This window comes from Papaver somniferum, chromosome 5 (assembly GCF_003573695.1).
Source record: "Papaver somniferum cultivar HN1 chromosome 5, ASM357369v1, whole genome shotgun sequence".
Lineage (NCBI taxonomy): Eukaryota > Viridiplantae > Streptophyta > Magnoliopsida > Ranunculales > Papaveraceae > Papaver > Papaver somniferum.
Window position 1 is genome coordinate 19,570,275 of NC_039362.1, and position 11,869 is coordinate 19,582,143.

The following is an 11,869-nucleotide window of genomic DNA, read 5'->3' on the forward strand; positions in this document are numbered from 1 at the left end:
ATATTCGGCCGCATCGTTGTGATCAGGAGTCTCATATATTCTCTTTGCCCAAGATTCGGTGTAACCAATCAACATCCTTTGTCCATCTTCCGGAAAACCATGGAGAAAACCATCATCTCGAGCTGGGATTACATTATCCTCATGAGGAATGTGCAAACCTGTAACCCGAGGTTCAACAACGTTCTTCTCTTTCGGAGGTTTTGGTTGATGTTGAGGTTCTTCATTAACATGACCACCATCACCCTCCCTTCCTTCTTGTTCTTATCTTCGTATTTCTGGAAGTGGTTCACGAATTTCTAATGCTGCGTCTTTGTCAATTCCTCTGCCTCCAGCTCCCAATTTTTTGTTACCTCCTCCTCGAGGATCAGGTGTTTTAGAAGTAGAGGGTGTAACCTCCATCCTCCTCCTCTTTTTAACTTCGTTATTCCTAAAAAAAAGTATAAAACTTTATTAATATATTTATAGTTGGTGAATTAACTCAAGTCTAAGACTGTAAGAGATAGCCAATTACAGGGTTTGTCTACCCTGTAACACCTATTATGAGACGAACCCAATAAATTTCAGTGAAATTTGTAACACAGTGATATGTTCGGCTTGTAATTCAAATATCATAACATGCCGAACCCAAAAGCCTATATACATAGAATAGGGTCCATCTAACCCGAAATACCTAATATGAGCCGAACCCATTAACTCTCATTTGACTATCAATTAAGGATAGAAGTTCGACTTATAATGGAAATATCATAACCAGCTGAAACTATACCTAGGCCATATACACTGCAAACTAGACGAACAGGGTTCGGCTCAAATTCAATATTATCGAATTAGCCGAACACACATTGTAACTCCTAACTGTTTTTGGTTCGGCGTATATTTGGTATAACATTTCAAGCCGAACTGTTCATATACACTTTCACGTTGAAATTATGAAGAACAGTTCGGCTCAAAACGCAATTAAAATTTGTGCCAAACCATGTTCTGTAACCGTCTAAAACCCTAAGTTTTTTGGAATTAACCCTATTGAATCGATGAAAAACAGCAAATACGAGATTGAGTTTGTAGAACTTACTTGCGTATCCTCATTTCCGAAATTGGTGCTTCAATTGGTTGATTTTGTGGTTCAATTTGAGTTTCTACATCTTCACCCTCATTTATTTCTTCTTCTTCTTCAATTGATGGATTAGAACTTTATTTTGAACGTCTTCCCATTGCTTTTTCCTTCTTATGAACCATTATATAGTTGAGTTTAATCGTCGATTAAATTTTCGTAAATCGACGATTAATCACGACGATGAAAAAACATTCTCGTGAGGGAGAGGAAAAGTTCGGCTAGAAGAGGAAGATGAAGATTAGATATATAAACTGATTTTGATTTTTATAAAACTGATTTTAGGTTTTTATATTAAGGGTAAGGATAGATTAGTAATTTAAATGGTTTAAGGGTATATAGGCAATTGAACTACCAACTAGATATCTTTTACAAGGGCACCCTAGATAGAAATATTGGTTTGTATGCTCTATAATTTTCTTGTATGCCCTAAAACAGGGCTCATCAAAATTTATCATGTGGCTTCTTTTCCGGACAAGTGTTTACTAGCGGATAAAATACGTGCAACACTTCTTATAAATGTACCCATTACTTCTTTTTTTTCTTCATTTTCTTACTTTTTTTTTTCTTCATAATATGTCTCTCGTGTTTATGTTTGAAATCACGAAAAGTAGAAATTCTCAAACCGATCACATAGGTCCATTGAGGTGACAATATTTCACCAATCCAGAACATCTCAAGCCAAAAAAAAATCAAAAACTCGGGATCTTTTTTCTCCAAAAACACGAAGAACACTTCAAGAACATGAAGTATACCCAACATAGTTGGAGTTGTAAAAAATCTAATATCCTAAGTCTTAACATTCAAACCAAGACCTAAATCAAACAAAGATGAACATAAACATAGTATCAAGACACAAAGAAATACATGGTTCAACATAATTACATGCGTATCAAGATTACAAGTTGTTACTCTAAGCTATGACTCTTTCAAGATATTTCTCCTCTCTCTCATTTACAGAACAAGAACATTCTACATAGCTTAGCCTGGTAATAAGCAGCTCTATCCATATTAGAAGATAGTGATCAGATGCTGCTATAAATTAGTTGGCCAAGACTAACGAGTTACTTACCGCAAGAAACGTAGAATCTTAAAGATATTGCCATCGGTTGATAATGATGATTGGCTCGTGCAATCAAGAACCCCAGCATTATCCATGTACAACTTGGTACTAAAACCATGGCGACCAACTTTTGAAATGCCTATTTTGAGAGTCAGCATAGTTCCAAGAAGTAAACAAATACTTGGTCCAATTACAAACACGAGGTAACCGTCTTTAACCACACGAAGGAGATAAGGAGAAACAATGGTGTACCCACTACTTGTTTTTCATTCCTAATGTAGATGGAGGAGCTTAGGAAAGGTGATAGGCCCACGTTGTAACAAGAAGATTTAGAGGAAGTTTACAGTAAAGAAGAGAAGAAAACAGATACAAGAATAGAAGAAATAAGAGTTCAGTAGAGAAGAAACAGATACAGGAACATCATATTCATTTCATCCATGATAATCTAATACATCTGTTACATACTTATAGTCAATCTTGTTAACTGTTCACAACCACTTAGACAACTGCTCCTAACTTCCCTAACTTCTTAATACAATCCAGATTAGTAAATAGAGATCCTAATTAAACATAACTCGTACAATTACTAACTACTATCATACTATGCTGACTTATAAACCAGATCCTATCAAAAGGATGGTGTTTTCCGCTCTTAACGTCATAATATAATACTAGCCTACCATCAGAAATTGGCTGCCCTATGAAAAAACACTACCACAACTAGTATTAATAGTACCAACTGAGCTATTATTTACCCTCACTTCCTAACAGTTTCAAACCAAATTGATGAAGCATTCTGAGCATGCATACGGTTTTCAGCTTGTGGAAAGACAATGGAGCTGGGAGCTTCAATGACTCCATTTGTGACCTCGACACCTATTTCTGCTGGCAGGCAGTGCATAAAATACGCTTCTGGTCCTGCTAGCGTCATTAGCTCTTCATTTACCTGCGGGGAGTAATTCCTTAAGGACATGCACAAACGAAATGCAAAGGAACCACCGATGCCAACAAGAGCCACAAACGCACAATGTTGTTTCCATTGTGCGTTTGTGGCGCATCGACAAAAGAGCAATATCAGCATAGTCTAAAATAAAACCGGGATACATGAAGGAATATTTAAAATAAGAAGAATTCAATTCGCTTTGCGAAGGTGTTATTCAATAACAAGAGAGGAATTAAATTACCTTTGTTCCTTCAAGCTGAGCAACATGTTCAATTATAGTGAGTGCGTCGGCCATAATTTGAAACATGATTGTAGTCAGACTAGTGATGACTGGTACAGAAGCGTATTATGCCAAATCAAGAATGTCCTACATTGCTAAAAAAAGCTGTGGTAAATAGAACAAGAAACATAAGTACAACATAAAGAAAAGCACAAACAATGACCAGAATAGCTGATATAAAAAAAACCCTCCTAAGGTTGGAGTCGTGTCCTATTTCAACTTGCTCAGTGGCAGTGGCGAAGCCAAGATCCTTGGTAGGGGAGGGTAAACTTAAAGGGGTTATAAGCGGGAAAAAAAGCCTTAATCGGTTTCCTCATGCAACTTATCCAAATTTTGTCAGCTTGGATGCAAATTTAACAACGGCTAGTAAAAAATATGTGACAGCCAGCAGTAATTGCTAACACTAGATCGAATCAGAGCAATCTTGAGTCAAAATTTTACATACACTGAATTTAAACTGAACAAAGTAAGTTACATTGAATTTACAGCAAGTCATGCCTGAGTTTAAAAATATATAGTTTGAATATCTCCTGAACTTATGCTCAACTACTTGAAGATAACAAAGTTACGAGCTCTCGATATTGCAGAGATGGCATAATATGCAGGATCTAGAAACAGCAAGTCAACCCCAACAGATCCCATTAACAGTAGCTAGGACAAGATGTTTTGGTGAAATGTTCCACACTTGATATTGTGGATTCTCATTCAATATAAAGAGCCGTATATGGCTATTATTACAGAAGATATTGCAAGATTGTATACCAAAAATACAAGATTGACAGACATTAGAATGTCGACATAATATGACAGCTATAGCTTAGAAGGATACAACTGTAGTTACTGCTTTGAATGAGTGAGAATAGATGTATCCTTAACATCCTCCCTCAAGTTGAACATGAGTTGTTGAATGTTCAACTTCTTCCTGAGATAAAGAAACCTTGGTACTGACAAACCCTTAGTGAAGATGTCAGCAACTTGGTCTTTAGTCGAGATGACCCGTACCAGAAGCTGCTTGTTTGCTACTCTTTCATGCACAAAGTGATAATCAATTTCTATGTGCTTCATACGAGCATGAAAAACTGGATTGGCAGTGAGATATGTAGCCCCTAAATTGTCACACCAGATTGATGGAGATCTTACTTCAACACGAAGTTCTTTTAGCAAAGATTGAAGCCAGATTAGTTCAAAAGTTGCTATGGCTATGCCTCTATATTCTGCTTCAGTGCTCGACTTGGAAACAATTTTTTGTTTCCTTGCGCTCCAAGATACAAGATTGTTGCCAAAATAGATGCAGTATCCACTAGTGGATCGGCGATCATCGAGACTTCCAGCCCAATCAGAGTCAGAGTAGGCATGAAGACTGATATCTGAAGATTTTCGCAAAACCAAACCATGTTGAACTGTGTGTTTGAGATACCTGAGTACGCGTTTGATTAACTCCCAATGCTCGATGTAAGGGTCTTGCATGAACTGGCCCACTTTGTTTACTGCGAAAGCAATATCAGGCCGAGTGAGATATAGATACTGCAATGCTCCACAGACACTTCTATAAAGCGTTGGATCCTCAAATCTTTGTGTACCCAATCTGCTGATTTTAGTGTTCACATCCAAGGGAGTAGCAACTGGTTTTGCAGCATCCATATTGGTCCGTTTAAGCAGATCAGTGATGTATTTTTGTTGACTCAACAAAACTGAATCTTTTTGCTTAATAACTTCTATCCCCAAGAAGTAGCTGAGGTCACCTAAATCTTTGATTGCAAAAACAGAATTCAGAGCAGATATTAGGTTTGTAATAAGAGAAGAATTGGAACCTGTGATGATAATGTCATCAACATATATTAATACATAAATTACTCCATCTGAATTCGTCTTGATAAATAGTGAATTGTCTGCAACAGATCCTTTGGAACCCATCTCAACTAGGTACGTGCTAAGCCTTGAAAACCAAGTGCGTGGAGCTTGCTTGAGGCCGTAGATTGACTTGTTCAACTTGCAAACGTGAGTTGGAAATTCAGGATGAATATAACCAACTGGCTGCTTCATATAAACATCTTCTGTCAGAACACCATGCAAGAAAGCATTCTGAACATCTAATTGTCGCAAGGACCAACCATTTGCCACAGCAATGGACAAGACAAGTCTGATAGTGCTTGGTTTAATCACACGACCGAAGGTTTCATCATAATAAAAACCTTCTCTTTGATTGAAGCCTTTAGCTACTAGTCGAGCTTTTGGTCTGTCAATTGTACCATCCTCTTTCTGTTTAACCTTAAAAACCCATTTCGAGCCAATCAAATTCATCCATGGTTCATGTGGTACGTAGCTCCACGTACCATTACGAATATGAGCATTAATCTCATCATCCATGGGAGGTATCCATATTGGATTTTTTGATGCTTCTGTATAAGATGATGGAGTGGTGAGGGATGTCTCTGCAAGTGGATACTTTGTTGCTGTAAGAAAAAGCTTGTTGACTGGTTTTTTGATACCATGTCTGGCTCTAGTGATCATATGATGCTGTGTAGGTGGTGCAGGTGGAGATGGTGGAGCTAATGGAGCCGACTGCAACATAGATGGTTGTGGTGCTACTGAAGTGGTTGTCTCTGCATAAGGGATTGTTGTAGTAGATTCTGGTGCTGCTGTGTTTAAAGTTGACTGCACATTATCCATATTTGGAGATAGAGGTGGTGACTGCAAAATATCCATACCAGGCGACATTGGTGGAATATGTGGCAGAGGAGAGGATGGTTGAGAAACAATATTCTCATGAGATGAAATAGAAAAATTGGGTGATGCAGATATTTTTCTGGATGGCCTGGAAATGGGTTTAGTGATACATACATGTTGCTTGGCAGCAAATGGGAAGCTCGTTTCTACGAACTTGACGTGTCGAGAGATATACAACCTTCCTGTAGGTACATGTCAACATAGATATCCTTTGTGCGCGCCACTGTAACCAATGAATACACACGGTAATGATCTTGGTTCAAGATTATTAGAGACATATGGGCGAATGCATGGGTAACATAGACAACCAAAAACCTTTAGAAAGGAGCAGTCAGGTTTTTTGTTGTATAGGAGTTGGAGTGGATATTTAGCTTCATGTTGGGATGCAGGTAGTCTGTTAATAAGATAACATGTAGTTGAGAAGGCTTCTACCCAGTATGATTTTGGCATGGAGGCATGAAACAAGAGAGCTAATCCAGACTCAGTGATATGTCTAATGCGTCTTTCAGCAATGCCATTTTGAGCAGATGTGTGAGGACATAAAAATCTATGTATAACACTAGAATTATTAAGGAAAGAAGTAAACTTCCTAAAATCTCCACCATTTTCAGATTGAAAAACCTTGAGTTTATGATCTGTTTGATTTTCTATCATCTTTTTGAATTGAATAAAGATGGGAAAGGCATCTGATTTTCTAACTAGTGGATAAATCCAAGTATAGTGTGAGTAAACATCTAGAAGAAGAAGATAATATCTAAAACCATCTTTTGAAACATGTGGTGAAACCCATAAATCAGCAACAATTAAACTCAACGGTTCATCAATAATTGTACTACTAGTAGGAAATGAAAGTTTATGACTCTTGCTCATATGACAAGAGTGACAATAATCAAACTTCTTATTTGAAACAGGAAGGGAAAGATTTTTAATCATCCTAAAAACAGTGTGAAGCATTGGGTGACCCAATCTTTGATGCCATAGAGGTACTGTATTGGATAGTAGAGCAGTTGGTGTTGTATGTTGAATCTCTCGAACAACATCAAAGACATAGAGCCCATTAGAGACCGAAAGTAAGTTGGTCTTTATTTGAGGGACATGGAGAATATTGTTTAACTGAAAGGATCTGTTATTATGAGAAAAGGAAGCATGACCAATATTTTCGACATGGAGAGCCTCACCATTTCCTATGCGCACTTGTTCAGTGCCATCGTACTCATGTCGAATGTTGAGATTGTTGAGATTTGCAGTCAGGTGATGAGTTGCACCTGTATCATTCACCCAGTTGTTATCAGCAGGACCACCAGGGAGCGCCAAGTATGCAGCTGGATGTTTGTTGTTGTTGTTGTCCACTTTGTTACGAAACCAGCAGAATCGAGCATCATGATTCTTGCGTTTGCAGATCTCACAAGGACCTTCACCTTGATACATGTTTCTAGGCTGACGGTTGGATTGATTTTGTGGACGATTGTTTGGATATCTCATTTGATCTTGCTTCTGAAATGGTCTGGAGTTTGATGAGGCAGCAACATTGGCTAGCGGTTGTTGCAATACGGCTAACTATTGTTCAAGACGGAGATCAAATGAAAGCAGATGAGCTTGAAAAGTATCCATGTAGATCTTGTCGACAGTGCTTAAGGCTGTGACAATGGAGTCATAAGCCTGATCTAGTCCAGCTAGAATTGATTCCTGCATATCTTCTTCAGAGAGAGGTTTTTCAGATGATGCAAGTGCATCAAAAAGTTGCTTAGTTTTCGAGAAATAATCTTGCATTGAGTTGTTACCTTTGCGAAGACTGTGTAGTTGTCTTTTCAGGTTCATTTGATGAGCTTTGATTTTTGGTGCATATCTCCTTTGAAGGGCTTCCCATACAGCTTGTGATGTTGAGAGACATGCAACTCGACCTAATACACCTTCAGATAAAGAGGAAAGAATCCACCCTAAGAGTATTTGGTCTTGTTCCTCATATTTTGCATAAGCAGGATTAGGAGTTGGTTGTGCACCTTCTTCAGTAGCAGGTATGGTTTTTCCTGGTTTTTCCATTGTACCATCAACAAAACCTTGTAATTTGTAACCTTTGAGAAGAGGTTTGAATTTTGTCACCCATAGGAGATTGTTGTTGTCATTGAGTTTGACACTGATCAGATGGTTGATGTGTATTTGATGAAGTGTTGAAGTTTCAGCCATGGTGAAAGAAAAGAAGCGTGAGTTTTGGATCTTTAGACTCGATACCAAGCTAGGACAAGATGTTTTGGTGAAATGTTCCACACTTGATATTGTGGATTCTCATTCAATATAAAAAGCCGTATATGGCTATTATTACAGAAGATATTGCAAGATTGTATACCAAAAATACAAGATTGACAGACATTAGAATGTCGACATAATATGACAGCTATAGCTTAGAAGGATACAACTGTAGTTACTGCTTTGAATGAGTGAGAATAGTTGTATCCTTAACAACAGTAAATGTAATAACTACTAGAGTGATAAGCAAAACTCACCGTCATACCTGACGAGCAAACAAACGAGCCACAATATATCATTATAGCCAGAAAGCACGCGAGCAACATCACGTGGTTCCTCCTTTTTACCCATTTGGATATCATCCGGTCCTAAATATATAGCATGTGCATGGTGCACCTATAAAGAAGAACCCTGTCTCGAAAGAAACTCGAGTTCTCATTGACGGCTTTGCCAAGATCATTGCCATTGTCTACCCTTTAAATGGTTGGAATGATCTGTCTCCTGATTTAAGCAACACCTGGACTTCCGATGCACGATCCAGAATCCTAAAGATAACATCTTTATCAAAATCACTGATATGAATAAAGTCCTTAAGCCCCATTTTTGCTGAAAACACATCAAATTTACGAATTCAGCCAAGTATGTTGCAGTATTTGTGGGTTGCTTCATGAATTCAGAACAAGAATTAAGTTTAAGGTACCCTTTGTTTTTGCTAGAAAACAAAGGAAGATTAATTAAATAAACAACATATTTCTAGTATTCAAAAAGAAAAAAAAAAGGTTTAAGCCCAATAACCCGAGTATTACGGGAACTTATTCACACAAGTAACTGATTATTCATTCTAAGAAAAACTTCATAATAGAAGCATCCATTAATGTAATATGGATGCCTTCACTGCATGCGAATTTACTACTAATTATGATCTTGAGAAACTGGGCTATATATCCAAAAAGGTATGTTTTCTGGTCCATATGAACTTGTAGGAATTAGATCTGGGTCAAATGTCCAAAAGAATCTTTTAGTTGAAACTGACCCAATTACCCTTTTCTCTCCACCGTCTCTTTTCCTCTTCCATCTGTGATCCTCCTTCACAACCAGAAACACCAATACCACCATCGACAGACATCTACTTTCTCCACCACCACCACCACCATCGACAGACATTAACTTTCTCCATCGTCTCTTTTCCTCTTCCTTCTAATTTTTTTCAAAGAAACTGGTTTCTCCACTAAGAAATTGGTTTCTCCACCGTGTCTTCAACATCATACTCTATCAAAAAATGGTTTAATCATCTTCTCTTCACCCATAACAGTATCAGAAATTTGGTTTTCATCCACCGTCTCGTCGCCATCAACTAGTTGAAATTGGTTTCTCCACCGTCTGCAAAATATCAACACCCCTACATCAACTTGGTTTCATCAGATTAAAGGTTCCTAGGGTTTCAATCGATCAGTTCAATTTCTTTTAAGAAATTAGGGTTTGAATCGATCAATTCCATGTCTCATAGAAGTCGTAAGTTTTCAAACCCTAACTCTATTTCGAAATTATTTTCAGAATTGAGTGATTTATTTGTTGAATTGGTTGATTTTTTTTCTTCATTTTCACTGGATGTGTGGATGTAATTCGGTTTCATTTGATTGTTATGTGGATAAAATTGTTTTGGATTTATTGAATGATATCAATGAAATTGGTTAAGTTATGTTAGGGATGAATTTGGTTTTCATCTGGGTATATGAATTTTATCAGCAGATTTAAACAACGATGGAACTGGTTTCATCCAGTTTTAATCTGCACTGTATATTGTTTCAGCAGATTAAAACTAGATGAAAACAGTTTCATCCAGGTTTCGTCTGCAGTATACATGTCTAACAGTTTCATCTAGTTGTGTGTGTCGGATTCCATTGCAAATTACTTCGCTATCAGCACTGTGGGGTTAAAAAAGTTGTTAGGATATCTGTAACTTGTTTGCATCTCTTGTTGGTCCTAATTTTAACGAATATGATACTATTATTGTTCGCAAACATGATTTGATTTTTTTTAACCATCCCGAGAGTTTACAAGAAGTTTTGAGGAGTTTTGGTTCAGTATAAGGCGTTATTGACAGTGCGTAGTTCATTTTGAGGGGTTAAATAATCTTACTGTTTATCTTCTTAACCAAAAAGTTTTGTCTTAAAGTTGTTAAATCTACTGATATAAACAATTTTGTTGTAGGTTGAGAAACTGCAACAAGAGCTAGAGGAAGAGATGGAACTGCGCAGTGTCTTAGAAAATGCCGTTGAGCTGAGCGATTTAACATCATCTAATTTATCATGCATCCCAGAACATGTATGTTTCTTTTCAATTACACTTGCAATTAAATTTACGCTCCTGTTAGAGAATCGAAATTAGGTGATTTAGTTGCCAGTAAAGTATTGGATAACATCCAAACAGCGGTATCTACAAAATAACATGTCTATACATTTTACATGTCTAACTGAAATGAAATTAGTATCCATATACACTTTGAAGGATGTAACTGGTTTGATCCTTAGGAATAAAGTGTTGTTGGAGACTATGTATATATGGATTTCTTTTACATATGATTCATATGGCATCTCTACAACTAGGTTATGCATGCATGTATCACTAATCCTAGCAAGTAGAAAACTTTGCTTGGGTTTGGAATGTATATCGACACTTTATGAATCAAATTTAGCTTACTTGGAATGTGAATGAGTTTCTTATGATTGACATAGAAGAAAGCGGTTTCATCTAGTTTTAAATTGGTATTCCCACAGTGATAACATAGGATGTAACTAGTTATATCCAGTGATATCATAAGATGTAACTGGTTTTCATCTAGCTTTAATATATGATGTAAGTGGTTTTTATAAATCTTTAAAAAAGGTTTTTACACAGTGATAACATAGGATGTAACTAGTTTTCATCCAGTGATATCATAAGATGTGACTGGTTTTCACACAGTGATAACATAGGATGTAACTAGTTTTCATCCAGTGATATCATAAGATGTAATTGGTTTTCATCTAACTTTAGTATATGATGTAAGTGGTTTTTATAAATCTTTAAAAAAGGTGGCAACTAGTTTCTATATAAATTGTTGCAGGTTGCAAAAGCAAGAAAGAATGCTGAAGTAAGAGCCAAGAATAGACATGATGTGAACGTGGATGGTGAATCAAGCATAAGGAGTATGAATGATGTTAACGTGGTTGAAAAAATTGATGAAAAAAGTTGGAGAAAAAAGAAACTAAATGAAGTTTATAACATATGCAGTTGCTTGAAGTTGAACGATAACTAAAACCGTTGACATCATTAGGTTGTTTCGCAAATAGGTTACTACAAATCCTATTGATGTAATTTAAACTTAAGTTTTTTGCTTGTAAAACTTTCTTTGAATTTAATAATGAACGCATTTATTATAATTGCAAATCAATTAAATATGCAATGTTTTTACTTAAACTAGCCTATACTTCGAGTTTTCAGTAATTTCACATAATCTTG

The 11,869-nt window shown here is 36.7% G+C and overlaps 1 pseudogene; it reads right to left on the minus strand.

The window, feature by feature from the left end:
• Window positions 1-2,931: 2,931 nt before the first annotated feature.
• On the minus strand, window positions 2,932-8,969 carry LOC113278822 (annotated as a pseudogene).
• Window positions 8,970-11,869: the final 2,900 nt, after the last annotated feature.